Genomic DNA, 24,296 nt, shown 5'->3' on the forward strand with positions numbered 1-24,296 from the left:
AATAAAATTTTCCTCAGAACAAACCAGAGAGACTGATGTAAATGGTTAATGCAAATATTATTGATCAGCTCTTGCCGGGAATGAATAGCATGATGGAAAGTCTGCTCTCAGGGTTCCCTGGGGGAGACCCCTTACACAGTCGGGGCAAAGGACAGGGCCAGATAACAGTGTTTAGACATGTCTTTGATGTCCTCGGCCATCATCCTGTACAGCCGAGCAGTGGAAACAAAGGATGCTCCTGGCAGGCCTGGCCGCAGCGCCCCCCGGCTCCCACCTTTTGGTCCTGCTGGCTCAGCACTGACCGCTGTACTCACACACGGGCCTCGTTTACAGTGTGGTCAGCTGGGCCAACACATCGCTCCACATTCAGCCAACGAGAGAACAACGATTTTTCCCCAAAATCGGCTTGGTGTCTTCATGGCCCAGCTAAAGTGAGAATGGAGTATTTACTGGGATTATCTCAGAGTATGGGAATTACAGATATATTTTGTTTAATGGCTATCTACGTTTTCTCCAATGAACATGCCTGTGTAAAATAAAACATTTAAAAATAATAACGATACTTTTTAAAATGCAAACCCACATTTCTAAAATTGCACTTGAGTGGTATGTGTTCTAGACACAGGTTGTTAAACAGCCCGTTGCTGGAAGCCACACAGCGGGGGGCTGGTGCAAGACCTCACAGGAGCCGACAGCTGAAATCAGTCAGAAATCAGGCAGGGCTGCAGCTGACGAAGGAGGCGAAGGGAGAGCCTCACGCTGTCACGCCTATGCCTACCACAAGGTCGTCTCCACCCCACAGGTCAGCGTGCCCCAGATTGACCCAGGACACCCAGCGGCATCGCCCCCGCCTGGAGAGGAAGGCTGCCCAGCTGCACGGCAGCAGCAAAACTTCACAGCAACTCAGCCTCCCAGCACCCGCCACCCACCAGATTTCCCGAGCTCTGATCTCTGACCATCATCAAGTCCTGACATACAGTGTCCCTAAGCCGAACTGTCCTCACAGATCTCTGGAAGCCTAGAATTAGCTATATGAACATCTCAAGTTTATTGTGCAAACTTCAGGCACTTTATGACCCAACATATTTCACTTGATTATAAAAAGCACCAATTCTTAAAATCTTATAGGATACCAATGCAAAAGTAATTCGATGAAGGACAGATAGCCTTTTCAATAACCAGTGCTGAGACAATGGGACACCCACAGGCAAAGCATTGAGCCTTGACCTAAACCTTGACAGCTTATATAAAAATCAACTCCAAATGGATCATGGAAAACATAAAACCATAAAACTTTCAAAAAGTAAAACACAGTTGAAAATCTTCGTGACCTAGGGTAAGACTAAGAGTGTTTAGATTTCACACCAAAAGCATAATCCCTAAAATGATAAACTGATACACTGAACTGCGTCAAAATTGAAAAGTTTTGCTCACGCAAAAAGATCCTATTAAGTAGATGAAAAGATAAGCTATAGAATGGAAAATATGTGCAAATGACATTTCCAACAAAAGACTAATACCTAATATGTTTTAACTCCCAAAACTCAACAGTTAAAAAAACTCCAATTAGAAAACAGGCAACAGACATGAAGAGACAGACATTTTACCAAAGAGGATATACAGATGGCAAATAAGTCATGAAAAGAAGTTCAACATCATTAGCCAATGGGAAATACAAATTAAACCCACAATAAGCTATCACTACATACCTATCAGAGTAGCTAAAATAAAAAACAATGACAACACCGAGCGTCAAGTATGCAGAGAAATTGGCTCCTCATACAATGCTGGTGGGAATGTAACATGGGGCAGCCACTCTGGAGAACTGTTTGGCAGTTCCTTGTAAAATGACACATGCAACTACCATGAGACTCAGCAGTTGCATTCTTGGATCTTTACCCCAAAGAACTTGAAACTCACATTTACACAAAAACCTGGACACAAATGTTAATACCAGCTTTATTCATCATACTCCAACACTGGAAACAACTCAGGTGTTCCTCAGTGGGTTCATGGCTGATATGGTACCTCCATAGCTCGGAATACAACTCAACAATAAAAAGGAATGAACTGTTGATACTAAAAACAATGTGGGTCAATCTCCAGGGAATTATGCCTAGTGGGGAGGAAAAAATGGCAATCTCAAGAGCTCACATAATGTATGATTCCATTTATATGACGTTCTTGAATCAACAAAATTATAGGACTTGAGATCAGTGATTGTCAGGGGTCAGGCATGACGGACAGTGCAACACAAGCGATCGCTGTGGTGATGGAACAATTCTGTATCTTGACTATATCAGTGTTGTGATAACTGTCCTTTAGCCTTGCAACATGTTACCACTGAGAGAAACTGAGTAGAGGGTAAATGAGAGCTCAATATTATTTCTTACAACTGCATGTGAACCTATAATTATCTCAAAATAAAAATATTCATTAAAAATAAATAGCATCAATCAGCATTTTTTTAAAAAAACATTCTTCTTGCTAGCAACCTGAGCAGTAGAGAATGCTTCTCCCACACTCCCTGCTTTGTTCATCAGGCATTCGAGTGTGGCGACAAGGCTGGGGAAGATTCACTGCTGCTCCATGCCAGTGACTCCAGGCAAGAACTCTCCTTGGGAAGCTGCAAGTTTTATACAATATTAATGGGTATGAGGAGGGAGCACCCAGAGGCCAGGTGTGAGCCTACTCCTATCACCCATGTAAATGACCTCAGATAAATATAAACAGAGAGATTTTAAAGACCCCAACAAGGCATTTTTATTCCCTTCCACAGTGATCAAATCATTGACAGAAGACCCTGTTGGTGACGCCAGCACCAATCTAAGAGGCATTTGCATCCATGTGCGTTGAGAGCAGTGCACAGAGGCAAGTGCCGGGTCTCAACAGAGGGAGAGCAAGAGTTTCTGGAAGGATTCCTGAGAACAGCCACAGTGGCAACTCCACCGCAGGAGGAGTGACGGGACAGGGAAGAAGCACCCAGGCTAAGGAGAGACACAGAGAGACACGGGGAGGCATGAAGTCCAGCTGTGCCAGTTTCCGGAGCTGTAACTTCCCTCACCTCTGGGAGACTGGCTTTGCTTAACTGTAAAATGGGGCCATTGTTCCATACCTCACAGGGCTGCTGTGACAACGAGATGACAGGGTGCACAGAGCACCTAGCACAGGTTCATGGAGATGATTGGAGACGCCTGCGCCCTTCCTGTCCCCTCTCGTCCAGATTCCACAACACCCCAAGTCCTGCGTACTTGAGAAAAAGCACCTTATCCTAAGAGACTAGAGATAAATGCACACGCAGCTGAAAGCTCACACTGCTTGTGGCCCAATTGTGTTTCTGCCACTTCCTGTGGCCTGGGACAAGCTATGTAACTTCTTGGTGCCTCGGTTTCCCCATCTGTAAAATGAGGATGATGATAATAACACCTACTTCTTACGGCAGTTGTGAGGACTGAGGGGAGAAGTGCTTGGGAAAGTGCATGACCCAAAATGTTCTCATTGTGTTCCTCTGGATAATATTGTTGCTCAGGAAAATACGAGGATTTCCTTGGGACCATTTTTTTAAAGTTTGTGAAAAACAATTCACTTGTGTGACAAAAGTATTAGGTTAAACCATATGAAATTGCCAATATTATACCAGTTTGACCTACAAAAAATATCATGTTTCCCCAAAAATAAGACCTAGCTGGACAATCAGCTCTAATGCATCTTTTGGAGCAAAAATTAATATAAGACCCGGTATTATATTGTATTATATTATAATATTATTATATTGTAATATAATATAATAATATAATATAATACCTGGTATAATATAATATAATAAATATAATATAATATAATATAATATAATATAATATAATATAATATATACTGGGTCTAATATTAATTTTTGCTCAAAAAGACGCATTAGAGCTGATTATCCAGGTAGGTCTTATTTTCGGGGAAACACAGTAGCAGTTTCATATGGTTTTGTCTAGCAGGTAAATCTCTGGGCCTCGGTTTACATGTCTGTAGAATGTGTATCCTAGTCCCTATGTTCTGAGGCAGTGGTGAGGCTTAGGGATACTGTAAGGTGCTGGTACAAAGTGGGAGCTTAGTGAATGACACAAGTCAGTTGTCAAAACCACCAATCTGCTTCCCAGTTATCATGCTCGAAAAACATAACTTAAGAGCAACATGTCTAAAAAGGTAAAAAAAAAAAAAAAAAAAAAAGGTGTGATAACCGGATGATGTTATAGGCGAAACTCCCCAAGCAAACCAACTGATGTCTCATGGGGGAACCCTCTTCCTAAGACGTCACAGAATGACCCAGCACAATTACCATAGAAACTGAGCAAGAGGTGTGGAGCACAGTAAACACAGCACACCACTGTGGGAAAGCAGCTCTAAAGCCAGGACAGAAGACAGGGTGTGAGTTATAATGCAATAATAGTAACATGTGTGGGGTTCTTTCTACGCATGAGGCAATGTTCTAAGCACCTCACATGCAGCACATTGAATTCCTGCCACCATCCTAGGAGGTATTTATTATTACTGACCTCATTTTATAGATGAAGAAACAGAACTGGAGACGATTCGGTAGCTTGTCCAAGTGCAGTCAGGTTCAGATTTGCCCATGTGTGCACGACTCCAGATGATGGCTGTCAACTACACTCCCATGAGCTTAACCAGATCACCCCATTTAAACGGGGTAGGATTCTCATCTTCCAAAGGCGAGGCTGACCAGGGAAGCCAGAAGCAGCTGTGTCAGGAAGGGACTCCGGATTTTCAGACCAAAGATCCCTTCCATTGATGTCTTGCCAGGGCAGTTCTAGAGTAGTGCCTCTCAACCTTCAGCCTACACAAGACTCACTTGGAAGGATTCTGATTCAGAAGGTCTGAGTGGGGGGAACCTGAGAACTTAGATTTCTAACAAGTTCCCAGGATGTTGACACAGCTGGTTCATGGACCACATAAAGGATCCAAAAGGTATCTTGCAATTCCAAAGTCTCACGAGTCTGTGTGATGAGAAGTCAGGGGAAGTGGTTTTAATGTTGGGGGTACCCTCAGTCCAGACTGCCCCCATCAGGCCATCTTCTCAGCCTATCTCTGCCCAGCCCTCACTCCCACTTTGGAGTCAGACAAAAATGGGTTCCCACCATTTGCTGTCCATGTAACCTTGGGTGAGTCCATTGGCTTTTCTGCACCTCCATTTCCTCATCTTTACAATGGGTACAATGCTCCACCTTACCAAGTAAGGATTAAGTGAGGTGGCACATGCAAAGTTCTCAGGCTTGGGACAAAGTCAGTAACTATTTCTTCTCTCACCCTTTCTCAGTTAGATCCATTTCCCCTACATCCCCAAACACACAGGCCCAAATTCTACCTTTTACAAACATGTATCATGTCTGCAGACATTAGTAAGAATAGCAACAACCCTTCATATTTCTATAGTTTACAAACTGCCCTTGAGGACCGGGTCCACGGCTTATACCTGGTGAGTCCCTCGGCACACATAATGCAGTACCTGGCTCAGTAAGCATCCAAGATGATTTATTGATCAAACAACCAGACTGAATTTGCTCTCAAACTAACATTTTGAGAAGAAAAATTTAACCTTCAAAGATGTGAGCTTACAGTAGTTCTGGCCTTTTGCTCAAGCAAAAACCTCTCTCCTCTGCTCACTTCTAGCAGTTGCTAAAGACAGCCAAAGACAACCAGGAGAAAGATTGTGATTAGAAGACAAAGGTAAAATGAAGTTGGCGTCCTGGATACAGTCAGGCAAAGGCATCTCCCTTGGAGCTATGGAAACCAGAAAGCCTCGTTCTCTAGGCAAAACCAACAAACATATCTCAGTAAAAGACAGGGACCAAAGAAGATTTTTAGGCTCAGCCCCCATAATAGCCAGGGAGAAAATGCAGGCTGTCAGGAGAAACGGGGAAGACATAGAAAAGGATAAGGCAGAATGTTTATCCTGAGATACGGCTGTTATCTGACCAGCCCAGGGGCCAAGAGAAAGGGAGACTGAGGGGCAAATGAGAAGTTCATGTAGAAATTAACTTGAAACAGATAAAAGTTTGGGAAGCTAAAGCAATGGACACTTTTTTCTTTTCTTTATGCTAAGATGTGGCTTCACAGTTATACAGCTTTGTGGTCAGACAGACATGTGTTCAAATTCTGTTACACTATCTTACCACTGTATGACCTTGAGCAAGAAGACCTTGAACTTCCCTGAACTTTACTTGTCCTGTGTGTTAAACAGGAATGACAGTACCTACACTTCATAGGGTAGTTGTGAGGACTGAATGAGACCAGATATACACAAGCCGACCTGGCCCCTGGCCCCGAGCAGCCACGTAATTGTCGGTTCCCGTCAGCCCTGCCCCACTTGTAACCAGTGAGAGAAGAGGAACTGGGTTCTACTCAGCCTGACAGCCTAGAAATCTACAGTTACTACAAATTACTTCCGTGTATCTAACTAAATAACTGCCAAGTTCTATTTCCATCACAACTGAACCAATTTACACTATTAAAATGAAAACTGTGAAATTCCTGGAATTTGATAATACCACCAAACTCTATGGAGCCCATGCTGAAAATATCTAAGTATGCAGGACCCTGTTTCTGCTATTTAAATACTTTCAAGTAATTAAATGGTACTGAATTTTTCATCTTATTAGCAGTGCCAGAATTAGCTATACAAATCCAGCCCCAGCCTTCTTCTTTGGCTTCCCTTCTCTCCTTTCTAAGCCCTGACTTACAGTATCACCCTTGGGTGGCAAAACTGAAAAGGCAGCACAGCAGAATGTCCACCTGCGTGATCACCTTCAGAGGGAATGCTGGGCAAAGAGAAATGTGTGGAAACCCACACAGCTCACCCCTCACCGCATAGGTGGTATAGTTTGAGGACCGTCCCAGTTTTGCACTTGACCAGTTTTGTGATAGCTTCTCAATCTAAGGCATGCAGATGATGGACTCTAAAGAGTAAGGGGGCCCTGGTGCATCCAAGACCCCTGCATTGAGCCACGGTGAAGCCTAACAGAAGACAAGATCATCTGGCATGAAGGAGAGGCATGGGGAATGAAGACGAGGTTTTGTCAAACCAGAAGCAGAGACCATGAATCATAACCATTTTTAAAGGGTAGTCTGCGTATATGCCTTCAACATCAAAATAAACCAGTACATTTGAGAAATGTATGAAGAATGGTGGTAGGTCTTAGTGGGGCAGAAAATCCATCTGATTGCCCATATCCAGAAGTGCTAGCAATTTTTACGTGCTGTTCACAGTCCACAATTGTCCACAAAAAACCAAGCACCTGTAGATAAGTACCTCGTCTTGCACTGCCCTGGGCTGGCAGAGGTGTGTGCACACTCGGCCTCTACATCAGGCACAAAAGGATCACTGACAGCATAGCTGTCACTTTTGTGTGTTCCAGCCTTTCCCACTGTGGGAGAAGAGTCCCACACCTCCCCGGTGCTCCCCAAACCAGTGCTGGGAGCCCCTGTGCACTCTTACAAACCAACCCTCTAATTGCAGGTTCCCAAACCGAGTGTGCTCAGCTCAGGGGGCAATCTCAAGTGTGTCGTGGACTGAAGACTCATGTCCCAAAATTCATATGTTGAAGCCCTAACATCTGGTGTGGCTGTATTTGGAGACCAAGCCTAAATGGAGGTAATTAAGGTTAAGAAAAGTCCTAAGAATGGGGCTCTGATAGGGTTAGCATTCTTATTAGAAGAGACGGCAAAGGTCTCTCTCTCTCTCTCTCTCTCTCTCTCTCTCTCTCTCTGTTTCTCTCTCTCTCTCTGTTTCTCTCTCTCTCTCTCTCTCTCTCTCTCTCTCTCTCTCTCTCCATGGCCATGTGAGGACACAAGAAGAAGGTGGCCATCTGCAAGCCAGGAAGAGAGCTCTCACCAGAAACCAAATCAGCCAGAGCCTTGATCTTGGACTTCCAACCTCCAGAACGATGAAAAATAAATTTCTGATGTTTAAGCCACTCAATCTGTGGCATTTTGTTATGGCAGCCTGAGCTAATACAGGGCAGTACAAGAAGGAATATTGGATTTTTGTTATTATGTATCCCTACTTTAGAAACCATAATCACATTAAGCCTTGGTAATGCATCGATACCCCCCACAATGCACATGTCGCAGGAAAGGTATCATGAAAAAACAGTGGGCGTCCCACAAAGCTTAAGGGTTTGGCAGAATACTCATACCTGTCCACCTGCTCTCCACAGACTGCAACATATTACAGCTTATATGTAATAGAATCATCATATTTCCTATAGAGACAAGGAAAGATAATGAAATCGCTTACAGCAGAGAGGTTCACTGGTGATCTTAGCACTAGAATATAAACTCCATGACAGCAGAGATTGTCTGTTTGGTTTCAATGCTGTATCTGTAGTGCTGAGACTAGCACTTGGCACATAGTATGTACTCAGTAAACATTTATGTACTAAATAAATGATGGAATTTTGTTGTTAAAACATGTGCTACAGGGCCGGCCCGGTGGCTCAGGCGGTTAGAGCTCCGTGCTCCTAACTCCAAAGGCTGCCGGTTCGATTCCCACATGGGCCAGTGGGCTCTCAACCACAAGGTTGCCAGTTCAATTCCTCGAGTCCCACAAGGGATGGTGGGCAGAGCCCCCTGCAACTAAGATTGAACACGGCACCTTGAGCTGAGCTGCCTCCCGGATGGCTCAGTTGTTGGTTGGAGCATGGGCTCTCAACCACAAGGTTGCCAGTTCAATTCTTCGACTCCCGCAAGGGATGGTGGGCAGCGCCCCCTGCAACTAAAATTGAACACGGCACCTTGAGCTGAGCTGCCGCTGAGCTCCCGGATGGCTCAGTTGGTTGGAGCATGTTCTCTCAACCACAAGGTTGCCGGTTCGACTCCCGCAAGGGATGGTGGGTTGTGCCCCCTGCAACTAGCAACGGCAACTGGACTTGGAGTTGAGCTGCGCCCTCCACAACTAAGACTGAAAGAACAACAACTTGAAGCTGAACAGAACCCTCCACAACTAAGATTGAAAGGACAACAACTTGACCATTGTTCCCCAATAAAGTCCTGTTCCCCTTCCCCAATAAAATCTTAAAAAAAAAAAAAAAAAACATGTGCTACAAAAACAAAAACAAAAAAACATATGCTACCTTAACCAATCATCATGTCTGAAGATTTTTAAATTTTGGAAGCAACTTTGTAAGTCTGCTTTAAATTTTTGCACATGAAGATTTCAATGGGTTTTTAAATTATTTTGTTAAAATGTAGGAATGCAAACTTTACTGATTACTCCCTAATAGGGAACAGATATTTACACAATTTGCATAAAATACTTTCCTGCGTTAGATGCTCAAGGAGTGATGGCTATAATAATTATTAATCGGCCAACTCTTGTGTCTGAAAGCAGTGGAATGAAAGGTAGTTATGAATCAGTGAAATACTCTCATATGCATGAGCTCCTGGTTTATTCTTCTTTTGTATTGCGCTCCATATTTCTCCCCAGAGTCTAAGGCATTGCTAAGTGTATATTAGACACGTTTATTTGACAAATATGAAACTAACTGATCTTTTGGCTCAAATTCTCCTACATCTGGAGTCAAGACTTCAAAGTAGAACCCTAAATTGTTCTCTAATTGTTTCCACCAGTAGTAGGCTTGGCTCTCTACCCAAAGTTCCATAAGTTCCCAAAAGATAAACCTAAAGAGGCCAACACCAAGACACATGTGGGGACAGAGACAGGAGTGCAATTTCCAGGCTCTCGGCCTCACGTGGAAAGGTGCTGGCTCAGGTAGTAGATGGTCATCAGCTGTGACTAGTTAGCCATCGGCTGTTCCAGTTAGCCATTAGCCACTGATATAACTGCCGCGGCTAAGCTAGCAAAGGGTGGTGTAGTGTGGTGGTGTAGTTGTGACGTGGTGGATTGTGGATTGCGAATTGCAGAGAAGCGGATGCCGCCAGTGAGAACATAGTCATATGACTCCCCTATCTATGGCTCCGTGGGTGTTCTTTTTGGCCTCACCATATCTTGCATTCTTATGTGGGGAGCAGGACTAGAGACCCCGCATGCCGCCCTGCGTGACAACACATCGTAATTAAAATGCCGAAGTTTAAAGACAAAGAGAGATTCTTAAAAGCAGGAAGAGAAAAGCAGTTCATTACCTACAAGGGAGCCTCCATTAGACTGTCAGCTGATTTCTTAACCAAAACTTTGCAGGCCAGAAGGGATTGGCAGGAAATATTCAAAGTGATGAAAAGCAAGATCACAACCAAGATTACTCTACCCAGCAAAACTATCATTTAGAATTAAAGGACAGATAAAGAGCTTCCCAGACAAGAAAAAGCTAAACAAGTTCATCACCACCAAACCAATATTACAAGGAATCTTAGAGAGACTTCTTTAAGACCAAAAAAATAAATAAATAAAATAAAAAATATGGACAATAAAATGGCAATAACTACATACCGGTCAACAATTACTTTCAACGTAAATGGATTAAATGCTCCAATCAAAAGACTGGGGTGGGGTTGTGGGGACAAAGCCAGGAGTACCGCTTTCAAGCTCTCGGCCTCACATGGAAAGGTGCTGGCTCAGGTAGTAAATGGCCATCAACTGTGACTGGATGGCCATCAGCTGTGGCTAGTTGGCCGTCAGCTGTAACCAGTGAGCCATTGGCCACTAATATAACTGCCGTGGCTATGCTAGCAGAAAATGGGGGCTAGCAAGAAGATGGTGGCTGAGCTAGTAAGCAGCCAAGTGTGGATTGCAGATTGTGTGGCTCCTGCTTCCTATGTCTCCAACCCAGCCGCCAGTGAGACTATAGTGATATGACTCCCCTATCTATGGCTCTGTGGGTGTTCCTTTTTGGCCTCACCATATCCTGCGTTCTTATGTGGGGAGAAGGACCAGAGATCTCGCATGTCGCCCTGTGTGATAGGGGGGCTGAATGGATAAGAAAACAAGACCCTTACATATGCTGCCTACAAGAGATGCACTTCAGAACAAAAGACACATGAAGAAGGAAAGTAAAGGGATGGAAAAAGATATTTCATGAAAATAGAAACAAAAAAAACCCCAAACAGCTGGGGTAGCAATACTTATACCAGACAAAATAGACTTTAAAACAAAGGCTATAACAAAAGACAAAGAAGGATCTAACACTTGTGGTTATTTATCTGAACAAACCCAAAATACTACTTTGAGGGGACGCAGTCATCCATATGTTCATCGCAGCATTATTTACAGAAGCCAAGGCAACCTGGGTCTCCCAGAATGGATGAATGGATAAAGAAGAGGTGGTACATATATACAATGGAATATTACTCAGCTGTAAAAAAGGAAATCTTGCCATCTGCGACAACATGGATGGACCTAGAGGATACTGTGCTGAGTATAATAAGTCAGACAATGAAAGACAAATGTCATATGATTTCACTTATAAGTGGAATCTAAAGAACAAAATAAACAAGTAAAACAGAAACAAACTCATAGATACACAGAACGTTTTGATGGTTGTCAGATGGGAGGAGGGTTGGGGGTGAGTGAAAAAGGAAAGGGATTAAGAAGTAGAAATTGATCGTTACATAGTAGTCATGGGGATGGAGAGTATAGCATGAGGAATATAGTCAATAATATTGTAATAACTCTGTATAGTGTCAGATGGGTACTAGATCTATGGGGTGATGGATGGAAGAGGGGTTGGGGACAGGGTGAAAAAGGTGAAGGGATTAAGAAAGACCAATTGGCAATTACAAAATAGTCATGGGGATGTCAAGTATAGGGAATGTAATCAATAATATGGTAACAACAATGTATAGTGCCAGGTGGGTGCTAGTCAGGGGAATCACTTCTTAAATTGTATAAATGTCTAACCACTAAGCTATCCACCTGAAAGTAATATAAAATAATATTGAATGTCAACTCAAATTGAAAAATTTAAAAAGGGGAGAAAAGACCAATAATATTGTAATAGCATGGTAGTGTCATAGGTTTGCTGGTCTTATGGTGATCACTTCTTTAGCACAGGGAATATAATCAATAATGTGGTTATAACGCTGTATAGTGCTAGGTGGGTACTGTTGAATAACTATGATGTATACCTGAAACTAATATAATATTGTATATTATCTATATTTTAATAAAAATCTTATAAATGCCAATATCAAAAAAGACAGGTAATATTCATAATATAACTTTTATAGAAAGATACAAAATGACATATATATCATATAATATACAATTTTGATCAATGTTTAGAAGCATGTAGAATTTAGTTTTAATACCAGAAAAAATATACACCAGAGTGTTAACAATAAATATGTAGGTTTTTGGTATTCTTTTATCTTTTTTTAACTTTTCTGTATGTTCTTAAATTTTACATCACAAATATGTATTACTTCTACATAGCCTTCCCATCCTTGTTTTTAAAGGGCAATTAACTTTAAAGTACTATAATTTATCTATATATCCAGAAATTGACCCAAAAAGCCAAAAGTGCCCATTAAGCAGTGTATGAGTGTAAGCAATATATGAACTGAGAAGATTAACTGCCTGGAATCTTTTGAAGGGATTAGAGGTCCAGGGACCCTCTGCAATGGCCAGGCCAGGGTTCCATGAGCTGGGCTTACCAGCCGCAATGGCCAGTTGTCCCCACACACACACACACACACATGCCCTAGAGGCTTCTCTTTTAGGTCTGGAGCAGAACCACTGAAGCATGCTAGACGGAGAAAAAGGTGTGATTATTAAAAGCAAGCTCCCTTTACACACTTCCTCCATGAAGGGTCCACACCACAGCCTTTGTTTAAATGTCCTGGTCCTTCTCGATTCTGATGGCTATGCCTGGGCACGGGGCCGGGTGCAAGCCGCCTGCCCTCTCTAAGTTACCATCTATCTTCTTCTCATTCCAACTTTTTAACCTTTTATTAGCTCTACTTTGAGGTTGCCTCTGAACATTCTGGAATCTCTTAAATAATTCAAATACTGAATCCACAAACTAGACAGCTTTCTTTAAAAGGGGGTGTCTAGTGTCAAGTAAAATGGTAGCCCTTGAGTGAACATCTACAATGCCATAATTCAGTAAATAGCTTACTAAACGAAAGAAAGAGTGGTCCACATCATACTAAGCATAGAATCCTTCAGACAGGCTTTATAAACTGTCCTATTAAAAATGACAAGACAAAAATTTAGATATTTAAAATGTAGCTTCAAATTACCCACCCAGTAAAAGATTGCCGGTATTGGTCCAACCGGCTATTTCCACTAAAACCATTTTAAGCCACAAATAAACCACTTACACCACCTGCAATAACAAGAAAGTCCAGGATGGAATTTCAGTTTCAACCTGAGCTTTCTTACTCCATAAAGAATACGTGTTCCAGAATGAACAGCCACAGAACACCTCATCCACTGCTGTGGGGAATGGAAACTATCACAGATCACGTTGCAAAGTCTAAATGAACCAAATTTCAGCATGAAAACACTTGTAGAAAAATCTCCTCACCTGTGTTTCATTTAGTCGTTTCACATTTTAAATTTGTTTTTTATTTCCTAGATACAAACTTTCTGGAGAGAGCTAAAAGCAGTGCTCTGGAAGCAGTGAATTGGTTATCAAGAATTCTTCAAATCTGCCCAGAGATTTAAGACATTCTAAGGAGATGTTAGAAGTGAGGTTCTAATTGGCCTTTAAAACTTCCAAAAACATTTTCCTGCAAAGTACTGTTAACCAGAAGCCATTTCACACAACATTTATATACGATGGAGCTCAGCACTCTCCCAGACCTCCACTCCCCCACGTCTAACTCCCAGCATTAAACGCAGAAATTAGAATGCTCTCACTGGGTATAAAAGTTTTTATTTGAGTTAAATTTACACATTTATTGTTTTACGGAGATACTAAAAAAATCTTTCAAGCTCCGAAGTAACACTTACCTCTATAATAAAAGTTTATTAAAGAAAAACTTCAGTACACAAATTAAGTAGTTCCTCTTTTCTGCTGGTCATGATCAGGGATCAAAAGAGGGTTGACAGAAGGCCCAGCATCCTTCTCCGTGAATGGCGGGTCGCCTTGGCGCCCTGGCGGCTCGCGCTCTCTCTCTCTCTCTCTCTCTCTCTCTCTCTCTCTCTCTCTCTCTCTTCCCCCCCCCCCCCCTTCTTGGACTTCAGGGAAGCCGCCTTTGTTCCTAAGACCCAAAACTGGGATCTAGTTACTTTGCTGCCACCCCCCGCCCCAAACCTGCCTTTCCAAGGGTAGGAGCCCCTCCTACTGTCCCCCGGCCGTTCTGAGAAGAAACCCGTTTTTTTCCCTCGGTCTCAAGTGCTAGGAGATGGGGCTGCCACCTCCCGCGCCAGCTTTTCTGAACGCATAGACACAGACACACGATGCACACACGCCCTCAAAATAGTGATTATTATCGTCACTGTCATTTTTATTAGCTCTCACATACGGAACGCTCCCCATGTGCCAAGGGCTTAGCGCGCGCTCTAACTCCTCTCTCTCTGTGTGTGTCTCTCTCTCTCTGTCTCTCTCTCTCTCTGTCTCTCTCTCTCTCTGTCTCTCTCTGTCTCTCTGTCTCTCTCTCTCTCTCTCTCTCTCACACACACACACACACACACACACACACACACACACACACACACACCCGGGGCAGCTGCACCCAGATCTCCAGGTGCCCTCAGGGCTGAACACGGAAACTTCCGCGCCTCCCTCGCAGGTCCAGGCCCGAAAAGTGCCCAAGACCCGCGCGCCCTGCGCCGCGGCTCCTCTTCCCCGCGAGCTGGGTAGCGGCGAGGTCCCACGCGTCCCGGCTCCGGAGCCGGCAACCCAGCGCCCCCCGCCCGCCGGCGGCCGGTCCGCATGCGGCTCCTACCTCGGCCCTTTGTCCTCGCGCAGATGCTCCCTGCTCCCGTGCGCCGGGCGCCGTCGGAGCGCCAGCCCAGCCTCCCGCAGCCCGCACACCCACGGATCCCGGGCTCGGCCGCGCGGGGGGCGCTCGGCAAACCCGGACTGCGGAGTGCGGCCCGCGCCGAGGACCCGACCCCTGACACTGGCCACCCCTGAAGTCCAGCTCTCCGGGTCTTCTGGCCGGCCGCAGAGGAGGGACGCAGGGTGGGCTCTGCTGACCCGAGACCCGCGCGGGGGAAGGGTCGGTGGGGGACGGCAGGGGGCGAGGGAGGAGGCACGCGGGTGGAGCGGAGCCCCGGAGCCCTCCCCTTGGGGTGGCGCCCCAGTTTGACCCTGGCCCGCGCTGGTCCCCGCCGAGGACATGGTCTCCCACCCTGTGTCCTGATGCCCGCGCCGCAGCCAAGGCGGGTCTGCGGTCCGCCGCCGGCCCCTCGCGCTGCCCCGGCGCCCACCTGGATGAAATTCCCAACTCCCCACCCGAGGTGCTGGGTGCGGGACACCCGGCGACGTGCGCCCCTGGCGCTCAGGAAATGTCGCTTCTTTCTCTGTTCTCTGAAAGGATTCCTTCCCCCCAGCGGCCCCATCCCGCCGGGGGCACACACTCCATCCGGACCTTCCCGCGGGGCCGCAACTGGGAGACCCTCCGGCCACAGGGGACTTAGCGGGGAGGGTGTCTGGACAGAAGTGGGAAGAACTCTAGAACAGTCATTTTGCCGCTTGGGACCCAGGCGCTCAGAGGGGACACGGCAGGTCTATGCTGTCGCAGGAGCGGTGCCCAGGCCTCCCAGCGACTCCACGCCAAGGGCGCAGGGCACCCACCTCCCACCCCAGCCACCCCCCGCTGAGTCCTGCCGCCCTGAGCCCTGGGTGCTGTGCTGGGCGCCCCTCAGGACAGAGCACGGGTTCAGACAGCGCCGGCTGGGGGACTCCGGTCCCACACAGCCGAGGTCTGTGGGTGGCCCTCTCAGGCCTACCTGAGGTCAGCAGACGAGGAGGAAGACTCTGGAACGATGGGCCCCTGGGATGGAACCTGGCCAACCTCCCCTGGCCCCAGTGTTGGTCAGAAGAACTAGTGCAAGAAGGAACGAAGGAACGAAGGAGTGAACAAACCTCAAATAAGTCTTGACAGACCTCGCTGGCGACTGGTGCAGAGGTGGTCTGGAGCAATGAGCACAGGCCGGGAGAAGTAAAACTCGAGATTTCTCTTTTTTAAGTGAAAGACGGCCGGTGATTTCAGGAACCTTCAAGGCGTAGTAGAGTCTCACTGCCTGTACCCTCACTGTCGGTCATGGCTACTGACCCCCAGTGTGGCCTTGGGCCTAACGGTCAGTGTCCTTGAGTATAGGGAGACAGTCATAGTTGAACGAGGGGGTAGCCCCCAGCAAGTGCCAGCGCACAAGGGGTCCTCAGTAAAAATGTAGCCAGAAAGAATCTCCGCAGGTCTGTACTCTGATTAGCAGCACGGTCATTTTCCTTTTCTCATCAGGAACTATTTCAAACCCGCTCACTAGGGAGAGTAACATCATGAGCCCCTGGGTGCTCAACAACCAGCCAATCCTGACGTCTTGCCATGTTTGCTTCAAATGTTCATGTAAGAAATAAGTCATAGGATGGTGGGTTAGCTCAGTTGGTTGGAGCGTGGTGCTACCTTCATAACACCAAGTTTGCTGGTTTGATCCCCACATGGGCCAGTATGATCTGCGCCCTCCGTGTTTTTATGCTATTACTACTTACACGTGTGTTCATGAACTATACATAGCATTTTTACCAGCTTCACAACTCCCTGTGTGTTATCATAGCCCATGTTTTGTTCTGTAACCTGGTCAGTTTATTTCATGTTGTTTTGCTCAACACTGTGTTTGTAAGATTCGTCTAATCCTCCATATGGCGCTACTTTATTCATTTTAACTGCTGACTAGTATTCCAATTGTGTGGCTATAGCACAATTTTTATATACATTCTTCTGATGGACATTTGAGTTGATCCAGTTTTTCATGATTATAAACACGACTCCAGTGGACACACTGAAACTGCATTTGTGTTTCTAGGGTATAGCCCATTTTTTTCAGCCACTCCTGTAAAAACATGTACAGAATAACTATGTTGAATTAACATTAACCAATGTGTTTGCGCTATGGTTTCGCTTACTGCGATTGTTAAATCAGTAATCACTATAAAAAATGCTCTTACTTTTTTTCCCCCTTGCGTTTTGAAAACTTACATTTTATCAAGCAAATAAAATCCTATAGAACAGGGGTCAGCAAACTTTTTCTTGAAGACCCAGAAGGACGTATTTTACAGTTTGCCTAAAAATTATAAGTACTATATAAGTACTTATATAAACATTTAAAATATAATCTTTTAAAATGTAAAAACCATTCTTAGCTCATTGGCCATTTAAAAAAAGGCAAAAACAACAACAAAATAGGCAGCTGAGCAGATTTGGGCCAGAGTTAGCCTATGCCCTGGTATAAAAGAGTGATTCCAAAAATTAATTTCTTTTCTTGAAACCCAACACTAAAAAGGAAGTCACTTTTAATAAAGACAAAAATATAATTTGGCTCAACCTAGGAATCAAAGTGAATGTGATGTTATTGCTAGGGGAAAATTCTTAGGAAGATGTACTCTATCTTAGCTAATTAATACAATGACTTTGGGGAAAGTCTACTCTATTTTTGAAATTCCACAATAAATTTTAGAAATACATAGACTCCTACCAATTAAGAATTAATTAGACAAGAAATGAAATTCAATGAAAAAATTGTGTATTGTTTTCCAGCTTAATGAATCCTCTTTCTGCTTCTAGTCACTGATTTAAACAACAACAAATACAAATGATTAAATTTGTTTTTCCTGAACTGAACCTGACCCACTTATTTTATATGTCTTTATTGAACTTGAACCAAAACTTGAAAAAGTAATCTCAAGATATTTTCTTAAATGAGGGGAAATCAACCTAGTTTAAAATGCTGACAAGAATGGGACCAAACTAAAAAACTTTGGTGGCCAACCTGAAACTTACAAAGGAGCTGTCAATCTCCAAGCCCATTCAGTAAGCAGAGAGTTCTCGAAGAGGCCATGGGGTCAGGAAGGCAATTAGACATGGCTCCTGGGCACATTTGTTTCTTTGACCAGCATTATCCTAAAGAATCACACACAGACACTTCTCCTCACACACATGCATTGTTCTCTCCTTCACACATTCCCATCTCTCCACACACATTTCCCCCTTATATGTCTATGCATGTGTTTCACACATGTATTTCTTACACACATCTGCTTCCTTAAATGCAGACAGCACACATGCTTAAAGAAACATATGGCTCTTTGTCACATATATACATGTCTCTCACACATTCTTTCTACAGACACTAAACACAAAGTCTGACAAGTTTCCAAACTTGTTGCAACGATGTTGCTAACCCTTTTTGATATCAGAGGGATTATTCACTATGAGTTTGTACCAACCGGATAAACAGTTAACCAAGTTTACTATTTGGAAGTGCTGAAAAGGCTGAGTGAAAAAGTGAGACGACCTGAACTTTTCGCCAACAATTCATGGCTCTTGCATCACGACAATGCACCAGCTCACACGGCACTGTCTGTGAGGGAGTTTTTAGCGAATAAACAAATAACTGTATTGGAACACCCTCCCTACTCACCTGATCTGGCCCCCAATGACTTCTTTCCTTACCCGAAGATAAAGGAAATATTGCAAGGAAGACATTTTGATGCCATTCAGGACATCCAGGGTAATACAATGACAGCTCTGATGGCCATTCCAGAAAAAGCGTTCCAAAACTGCTTTGAAGGGTGGACTAGGTGCTGGTGTTGGTGCATAGCTTCCCAAGATGTGTACTTCCCAAGGGACCATAGTGATATTCAGCAATGAGGGATGTAGCGCTTTTTCTAGGATGAGTTCGCGATCTTACTTGTCAGACCTTGTATTTCTCTCTCTCACACACACACGCGCGCACACACACACACACATACTTTTTCATGCCAACATTTCTCCCCTTCACACATACATTCTCCTTGCACACATATTCCTGTCTCTGGCAGACCCAACTCTTCTCATACCTTTTTCTTTGTAACATACACATTTTTCACATGACTACACCCAGATACGAACTTATTCTCTCACACATAAGCACATATATTTGTTTATCTAGTCACACATGTACAAATATATGCACAGTCTCCTTCATTTCCTGCCGTGGTACAGACTACTTCCTCTTGTAGTCACATTCATCACAACCACCCAATTAAAATGTCGCAGACTGGAATGGAACGAAGCCTTTAGGACCCACCTTTGTGTAAGTCAAGAAGTTTGGAATCGTTTGTTATCAGCACGCCACTTGTTTCTATAAAAAGGGGGTTTCCAAATGGCTTAAGAGTACTTAAAGTTTATTCTCTTACAATATATCTCTAAATGATAACCCAGTTTACGTTAATTATCACTTTCTGCAGAGAAAATGTTTCTCTAACATAGTAAATGCTTGACTCTAGCTTGCTTAAATCACCCCCAAATGTGAATGAGTAGGTGTATTAGTTTGCTCGAGCAGCCATAATAAAGTACCACAAACTGGGTGGCTAAAACAACAGACATTTATTGTCCTAGATTTCTGGAGACTAGAAGCCCAAAATCAAAATGTCAACAGGATTGATTCCTTCTGAGGGCCACGAGTAAATGCTCTGTTCCAGGCTCCTCCCCTTGACAGGTAGAGGGCTGTCTTCTCCTTGTGTCTCTTCACATCATCTTTCCTCTATGTGTATCCGAGTCCAAATTTTCTTTTCTTGTAAGGACATCAGTCACATTAACTAGAGCCCACCTTAATGACCTCATTTTAGTTTGATTACCTCTGTTGAGACCCTAACTCCAAATTAGGTCAATTTCTGAGGGACTGGGCTTAGGATTTCAATGTATGACTTTGGAAAGGGGCAGAGATGGGGAATACAAGTCAACCCATAACAGTAGGATTTGGCTTTTTTCTGCACGTGGTTTAGACCAGAGACACTAAACTCTACCTTGATTAATAGTAAATCCATGGCCTAAGGATTGGGAGTTCCTCACTTAAAACCTTAAACTGAAATCTGGCTGCACCCTGCTCTATTCCAATCCATAACCATTTTACCAGGAATATTGACCACCCAAAATTCAGAGGCCGTATTTAATGGACTCCCTAAAGTGAAACTGCTCCACCTGGTGGAGAGTCAAAGCATTGTCCATCAGCAAATGATAGCCCAACTTGTAACTGCCCTGCTTAGGTCATCGTGACTGGTATGGAATATTAGACCCATACACAGGGAGAGAGTCGGAAGGGCGAAACCAACCTGGTGCAACTGATATTGTTCATGGGGATAGTACAAGGAGGTGGCCATTTAACAATAAGACATTAGCAAACAACCTAAATTGTGCTTGTATAGAATTCAAACAGAACAGAATGTAAGAATTCAACTTTGATGGACCTTTCTTTAAAAATGTGGTAGCAGTGTAGTCACACACTAGCCATTTAGCACTGGGCTCCCCAACCCAACCAGAAAAGATGAAAGTTATTCAAAAGTGTGAGAAGATGCTCTGTTCCAATCATGTGTACAGAAATAAATCACTCTGCAGGTTGTGAAACAAAATTTAAGGACCAGCTTCTTAATCTCTAATGGTATTTACAGAACGAAATTACATTGGGCTGAAGAAAATGCAAAGGATAGAAACAATATTGCTGTAGATGTTGGTATCTATCACATTTACCCTCTTTCTCTTTTTCTGCAAAGAACACCTCTTGGGAGTTTATTCCAAGGAATATTCAAGAATGTAATAGTATATAATGTACACTACATACATTATGAACATGTATAACATACTTAGATTATTGTGATAGATCCACAAAGTCATGTATATATCACACTCACATGTCAGACCTTAAGCCAAAATGACTGGAAAGACTTTGATAGCATCAGCAAGGAAAAACTACTGTTCTAGCCGTTTGTAGCTTCTTTCTATCCCAAAGAATAATGATGCTTTTGTCCAAGAAATGTATTAATACAGAATGAATAATGCTGTTTTCTAAAGACCAAGTGAACATTTGTTTGCTTTATCATATTTCTCATACCCTTAGCTCTTGCTAAAGGGAAGATAAACTGATACAACTTCTTTGGAGAACAATTTGACAATATCCATCAAGAGCATCAATTCTTGTGCCTCTGGCCCAGTGATTTACTCCTAGCCACTTATCTTTTAGGAATACTCATACCCGTGTGAAATGAAGTCTATATGAGATTGCTCTATATTTGGTGCTGTTTGTGGTGGCAAAATATTGGAAACAAGCTAAGTGTTCAGGGTTGGGAAAGAGCATGGGTTATTTATAGTACATATACATATAGTATATGTAGCAGTACAGTACTGTACAGACATAAAAAAGAGGGAAAAAGACTTTTGTTGCACTGTTAGGGAATAAGCTGCAAGACATTTTTCTAGGTTCAAAAAGCAAGTATGACTTTTAGTGTGTAAACTAGGGGGCAATGACATAGATAAATATTTGTGCATAAAACATCTCTATGAGAATACCAAAAAAATCTCTATAAGAATACAAAAAAACAAACAAACAACAACAACAAAAAAAAAAACAGAATGCAGTGGTGGCCTCCAAAGAGAAGACTTTTCTATTGAGAGAAGGGAGGGAGATTTTTCACTGTTTATGTAAATGTGTCTAGTCAAAAAAATTAATTCAAATGTTTTTGTTTGTTTAATTTTCTTTGATCAAAATTTCTCAATGGTCTAATGATATTTAAATTTTTTGGAATCATAAGTCTGAAACCAATGTCATTATTTTCTAATATTTAGCAACTTTCTTTCCTTTTAGGAGAGGGTATTAGAGTTTATCTTTTCCATTATGTAAATGATATGTAGTTACCTAACAAAAGATTTCAAGTTTGCTGAGTGTATTTCTTTTTTCAACACAATTAATTCAAATGAATTTTTAATACATACAGAAAATGTCAAAGATAAATTCAAATGATTCATCTAAATTATTACTAACAAAACTTTGCTTTGATAAAATCTTTAACAAATGAAACTTGAACCCTGCAGATTCGTGTAAGATGAATTATCAAATATCTGACAACCTGTGTGCAAGTTTTCCTGAAGTGTATTCCATATCAATTAATTTCTGAGAATTCCCAATGCTGAGAATTAGTTTTACTTCTCCAAAATAAAATTTAATCCTACCTACAATATTTAAGAAATACTAAGAAAATTAGTATCGATTAGCAAAAAATTCAAGCAGGAGGAAAAATAGAAGTTGCTAAATTTACCAATAATTCGATAATACTGAATCAAACAAAATCCATTGTAAGGAATCCCTAGAAGGTTTGACAAAAGATTATCTTTATATTTCGTGTTGTCATGTTTTGCTCTAGACTCTACACTACGAAGTCAGCACAGTAAAGATTTTACTTTTTTCAAATTCTATTTGGTTATTTATAATGTAATGTACCTATTAATAGTGAAACGTTATTAAGGGCATCCGTCCAGGCGCTTATCAGACAACATGGGGAGGAGGCGACAAGCTGGCCTCACTGGGGGTCAGGGAAGGTTTCCAGAGGGAAAGACGTCTAAAATGAGGATGAGGCGTTTGCTAGAGGAAGCATCAAAGGGATAATGTTCTAGGCAAAGAAAACATGTGAGAAGACTCAGCAGTGAAGGACAGCTTTTGAGGGACTGAATGAGGATGAATGTGACTGGACCGTGCTAAGGCGGTCGGGGCTCCCGAGTGCCGGGGACACAGCTCCCGCGCTCCAGAAGTGTGATGGGGGACACAGCCAGGCACGCAAGTGACCAGTGTACAGGGGAGTGTAATACGAAGTGCACCGACAGATTCTAAATAGAGAAGCAATGACATCAGATCTGTGCTTTAGAAAGATTTCTCTGGCAATGTAAAGTTAACAGACACCCCTCAAAAAAGAAAAGAAAAAGGCTGCTGTTTCATTTGACAGTGAGGGTGTAGAATCCCTTGTAGGTGGAGAGATGACAGACAGGCAAATGAATTAGGCAGCAGTTATAATAGTCCAAGAACAATGACAATGAGCGAAGTCGCGGCGCAACGGGAATCAGGAGGGAAGGGCTGAAAACGCTTCTCGGAGCGAGCGCTGACAAGCCACCGAGCGGCCCCTCCCCTCCCTTTGTGACTTTCTCATTGGAGTTCACTGAGGCATGGAGCAGTAGCTTCTCTTCCCCACGGGTCTTTTTTGACAGGCTTTCATGGGGATTTGCCCTTGTGGGTGCATTTGACTGCGGGTTTACTGTTTTGTTTCCTTTCTGATGCAGGAGGCAAATACTGTTGCTAAGCGGGGAGAGAATCCCTGCGCCTGGACCAATGAACACTTTCGTGGGCGAGCATCGTCCTGGGAACTCCCTGTAAACTCGTCAAGTTCTGAACAAAACCTCAGAACAAAGAGTTAACTGCACTGCTCTTTGTTCCATTTGATTGTCATTTTACAACAACTTTGAGTCACTGGAGTCGGAAGCTTTGAGACTTGATTATAAACCGCCCCTGGGAAATCTGAAGTTCTCGCTACCATCGAAGACGGATTATGCACCAGGGATTCGACCCCCTTTATCTCTGATACAACAGATGTGCAGGTATGTTTACTCTCGGTTTACAGATACAGAATCTGAAGATCCTAAAGGTTAAGTTACTTGCCAGTGAGGGCTAAACAAGGGTCGATGCAGGACTCGCTCCCGTCCTGTATGTCTGTCCCTTCTTCCATGCCACCCTCCTCTTTCAGCATCCCTCCAACTCTTCAGCACTCCTCTCCTGCAAGTGTTGGTTGGTCCTGGCACCTCATCTCAATTTCCTCAAACGCGTACTGATCTGGAAAGTAAAAGACCAGTTCTGCTAGAGAACATCTTAACCTCTCTGTTCTGGGTTCCATCCCCTGTGAAATGAGAGGATCTTACTAACTGACCCCCAGGACCTCTTCCTGCTCTACGGTTCTGTGACCCAGATTATTACATACAGAAAATTAATGGGGACCAGCCCTTGCTGCCACCATTTCTCCTCTGCCATCTGTTACAACATGCCTCTTCATCCTCCAACTCGCATAGGAGGATGCGTAATTAGAGACAATGTGAGATAGCCATAGACAGAGGTAATGTCTAGTGTGACCTTGCAGTCTTACTATGTTTGGCAAGTCAGTCTTCTCTATTGTTCCCCATTTGTAAATATTTACTGAGTGCATGCTATGCCTCCCAAACCTCCAATTCTACCATCTCCCCTTACTCTCAGCAGGTGACCTTGGCTTCACAGAGCACGAACTCCCTCAACTTCCTGCCACGTCGCAGGCATTGTGTCTGGAGGAGGTGTCACTGCCCTAACTCTCCACAGCTGTGCTCACGCTGCCTTCAGCCTGGAG

At 43.5% G+C, this 24,296-nt stretch overlaps 1 protein-coding gene across 1 annotated transcript in view; it reads right to left on the bottom strand.

The window, feature by feature from the left end:
* Positions 1-15,105, bottom strand: part of GREB1 (growth regulating estrogen receptor binding 1) — a 128,157-nt gene extending 113,052 nt beyond the window's left edge. Inside the window, exon 1 of the mRNA XM_088796291.1 lies at positions 14,851-15,105. The gene's annotated coding sequence lies outside the window, so the exon portion shown is untranslated. The remainder of the gene's footprint in view (positions 1-14,850) is intronic.
* Between the last annotated feature and the right edge of the window lie 9,191 nt (positions 15,106-24,296).

Source organism: Rhinolophus sinicus, chromosome 2 (assembly GCF_057876585.1).
Source record: "Rhinolophus sinicus isolate RSI-liver-muscle chromosome 2, RSI-T2T, whole genome shotgun sequence".
NCBI classification, from domain to species: Eukaryota; Metazoa; Chordata; class Mammalia; order Chiroptera; family Rhinolophidae; genus Rhinolophus; species Rhinolophus sinicus.